Consider the following 4619-nt stretch of genomic DNA (forward strand, 5'->3'; position numbering starts at 1 on the left):
AAGCGTTGGTAAATATACATGGACCCCGCCCCTCCGGCTCTTTCGGCTGTCTCAGCACAGATGGATGGAAGGATTCTATTCTGCCTTTAAGAAAAGGTTAACTTACAATATTGTCACTGTCATATTGGAAATATTAGTATGACTCCCCACACGCGTTGATCCCGCCTTTGATTTATCCATTTTGTTCCGTGCGGGCTTCGGGGGGGGGGGGGGGGGGGGGGGGGGGGGAGATGGGCCGACACAGCCCGGGGAGAGGTTTGTCTTTATCTGCGTGTCACAAAGGCCACCCCGGGTACTGCGGGTGTGTCTGAAAGCGGCTCCATCGATCTAGTCCGGCTCTGCCCACATCCTCAGGCCCCGAGGACAACTATACAGGAAAAAGGCCACGTCGGAAAGGTCAAAGCCGGATGAAGGAGGGCAGAGGAAAGCGGCGTACTTGTTTAGTGACTTTAGCTCACTTCCTAATGAAAGAGAAGAGAGGTTGTTGACGTCGCCATCGGATAAGGAGGGGGAGGAACCTTGTTTCAATGGATGAGCTCGAACCAAACTTTCCAACATTCATCATCAAATCAAATGACAACCTTCCAGTTTCCCCTCACTTTGTTCCTCCGACCGCCTCTTGCAAATGCGCCCTGTCCAATCACTAGGGATGAGATCCAAATTCCGTATCTACAAATAACACCGTTTTGATTGACACCGTCTCGGGGCGGTATTGGATTAGTAGCAGTGCACTACATCTTATTGAAAGTCCAATCTAAGAATTCACCTATGCATCCACGAGGGAGCAAACAGCTCTGTACGATGCGGTAGAATTCTGCATTATTGCAAAATACACCCGCAGCCATACACAGAACTCGAAATGCAAGGTCAGGCAACCGCAACATCTCGTAGCCTAAAGGTCACGTTGAGCATCCAAGTGGGAGGAAGGCACAAGTTCTGCCCTTGTTAGTCGTCGTGCTTCATTCACGGAAATCCCCGTCATGGTCTTTTAAGTTGCGTGCGTTTAGCCTGCAGTTAATTCTCGACGAGCGTGAACGTCCATTAAAAGTCATTTTGTTTTTGAGTCTGGCCATTAATCCCCAACTTGAATGAATTACCCCCCCCCCCCTCCCTCCTCCGCGGTGAGGACATCATCCAAGCTGCATGAAATCTCGGAGTATAAATATGGAGGCTTTTCAAGTGCTACCTGTTTTTGGGAAGAAAAGAAAAAAAGCGCAGACATCAACAAACATGCTGAGATATTTCGGAGAATCAAAAGAGTAAAAATAAACTCGCGCACCTTCATTCATCAAGCACCAATCGGTCTGTCAGCAGAAGCGGCGGCGCCTTTTATCTGCCGTCATTATTTCGCATCGCCGCTGCGGCCGAGCGTGTCCGCCTTTTTACCCCCCCCTCGCCATTTTATCGCCTCAAGACGTACGAACAAACCGGAAAACAAGACCGATTTTTTTTTTGGGGTCTTTTGAAGGAGTGCTTTCAGAGCTGATCCTCGCTCAAACACTTATCTCAACAGCACGGCGCGACGACTTTAATCGGATTGCCGGCTCCATTAAAAGTTTTTTTTTAACCCGGGCTCAAGGGCCTCCTGACGAGGCTCGACCGCCGGGACTGGGGGCGGCCGATCGAGTCCAGACTCGCCGGGGTCTGCTGATGCAAGCTTTGAGTAAGACAATCCTAATGAGAGACTCGCAATGAGCCGATTCAATTAGCGCTCGCGCACGATACGCTAGCTGAAGCGGCTATTACTGCGAGCGTGAAATCAAACACACACATTTGGACTTTTGTTTTTTTGGACTGGCTTTACACCTACGCATCAAGACATGGACACACACACGCTCAGAGGATTTCATCTATCAGCGGCTCACTGTGCCCTAAAGCGAGCGAGATGCGCAGCAGACATTGATCAAACCGACTTCTTACATGAAGACGTTCAAATCTTGGATTTCAAAACCGCTTTTTACTGCCAGAAAGCCTCCAACCAACGCTGCCAGAGAGGAGGAATCGAGCGGGCAGTCACACAAATACACACGCGTCAACACATACACGGGTTGGCCACGCAAGCTCATTATTTTTGCAGCGTCGCACGCCAACCCGCAAAGACCGGCGTTCGAATCACGAGATAAGACGAGTCACCTCTTACGCAACGCGAGACAGCCGAGAGAATTTTTAGTGCGCACTCCCACATAAATAGCATTTGTGACATTTGCGTAGCTGAATAATTGAACAGAAATTTGCGTGGCACAAATGCGGTCGGTATATAAACAACCTCACAAAAGTGAGCACACCCCTCCCATATTTTTTCAAAAATGCCATAAACGATTATCTCAATTTTGTCTTAGTACGAGGACATTTCAGCTGCTGCTGTGTTGTTATTTTTTTCCAATTAACTGTGTCAAAAATGTGGTAATTGAGTTGTTCCTGGAAAATGTTGTGTCGATTGGATTGCGCTTTTTCACTTGAATAACAAACACACTCATTGCATTTATTTGTTGAGGGGAGCTCTGGTGCTATTTGATTTGGGGGATTAATGAGTTTGTCAACCGCAGCAAATTCTAATATTGTTAAAGTTCGGGAAAAAAAAAAATGCTTTTGCCCAACCTTTCCAAACTCTTTCCTCAAATCTCGCCATATAAGACGCTTATAACTAATTGGCTCCTGATTTGTTGTCTTAATCTTTGGCATCACGCAATCCGACACCCTCTAATTGTCACTTTTGCTTTATTTATGTATCTGCAGACTTTCACCACAGATGCCGTTTTGTGTGTTCTTTACACCTCCTTCGCTCGACGACGAAATGTAATAAATTGGGCAATTGTTACGAAGCTTCAAATTCTCCCGTCAGGTTGTCTCCCGCTTTGTGGGAAATAATAGAAACCTCCTCCGAGAGGTACCAAGAGTCAAGGAAACGCCTAGTGCTTCTAGCGCAGCTGCTAAGGAGCTACTCGCCTTTCCTCGCTCTGCTTTGCATATTTCGCCTCCCCTCCCGCCCACATCCATGTTAATGCACTCCCACACAAACAGATCGGTGTGAACAAGCCAAGTAAATTCCACTATATATCCCGCCGGCTCTCATTTCTCACTTTCAACAATGACATCACACTCATAGATTTGTCCAGGTCTTTCGGACTCTCAAGAGTGCTGGATCAGCTGAAATGGGATCCGTCCTTTAGATCCCTGGCACATACTGATGGAGCCAGATCTCGGGGGAATCTCACTCCGTTCACCGATATAAATTTGAATGGCGATGCCGAAGCCGCCGCCAAGAAACAACTGGAGTGCTACACCCGAAGCTCTCAATAAATTTCGCAGGCCTTTAATCTGGAGATCCCGATTACCTTTATCTCTGTGTCGAGATCTATGGCCTTTTCCGTGGCTTTATTTCAGGGCTTGGGATCAAAGCGAGTGATTTGTCTCCTGGTTGGACATATGGAACTGTAGCTGCGCAGCTTTGTCAAATATTCTTTCTGCAGCGTAACAAAGCCAAAACAGCTGAGCAGGCCAAGTCCTGTCTTAAAGTCAAATCGTTGGCTCGGTGCTAAAAACTAAAACTAGCTCTCTACAGCGCGGTGATGAATTACCAAATTACGAGAACATTTTTGGAATTCAAAATGATAGCGATAAGTGTTTACCAACTAGCGTTCCAGCCTCCGTACGATCCTTTTATATCTCAAGGCTCTTTAGTTAACGCATCAATTTCGCTTTTCTGCTGAAAAACTAGAACAGACAGTTCTCGTGGACCGATACAGGGGAAGTCGTAGACAAGGTCCCTCGGGCCTTTTACTACCTCAACAACGCTCGTTTTCTTTCAAGACCAGTGAATCATTATTCTTGCTGAATGGTTGAAGTAATTATTTTTTTTTTCCGTTGGCCGAAGTATTCAACAATAGCTGGAGGACATTTTGTCCATATGAATTCGAAAGATGCTTGGGTCGTCTCTCTTCCGGTGACCACATTTGTTCTCATTAACTAAAGTACGCAAACAGTTTCATCTCGTTTAATGTGGAAAGTTTTCTTCAGGAGGAACTCCGGCTCTCGCCACTGCGGCGGGCTCCTCCCAAAGCGATAATCAGTTACAGGAGCGTTAAAAAAATAAATAAAATGGAAGGACAGTTTTACTTGATGTGACGCACAAAGGGGCATTTTGTCTCTCGTGTGCGTCGAAGGCGGAGTCTCAAAGATCTACTAAGTCTAATACCCTCGTGAGTGTCAACAATCATATCGCACTTAAGTTTAGATTTGATTACAACCCGCTGAAGAACATTATCAAATGTGCCCGTATGTTGCAAGAGACTATTTTGACCGCCGTGTTTTCCTCCCCTAAAAATCTGACGCACTCTCCCTTCATCATGGCTTTTTGTCCGTGAGCACACGCGGTGACAGATGTGTTTATTGTTGCTCTGGTCGACCCCGCGGCGCAGGCTCCTGCCATTAAATCGCCGACCGGCCAAGCTAAAAATCCATGGAAGGGGAGCCGGACTGTAGACGTCTGAAAGACTCGCTCCATCCAAATGAAATTAGAATCAGAGAATGGCGCAGTTGAGGCAAGAGCGTCATTAGATCGCTCTGCAGAGTAAGTAAAGGGAAGGAGAGTCGGCGCAACAGAGACGGTCGGCGTTGTG

Source organism: Syngnathus typhle, linkage group LG17 (assembly GCF_033458585.1).
Source record: "Syngnathus typhle isolate RoL2023-S1 ecotype Sweden linkage group LG17, RoL_Styp_1.0, whole genome shotgun sequence".
NCBI classification, from domain to species: Eukaryota; Metazoa; Chordata; class Actinopteri; order Syngnathiformes; family Syngnathidae; genus Syngnathus; species Syngnathus typhle.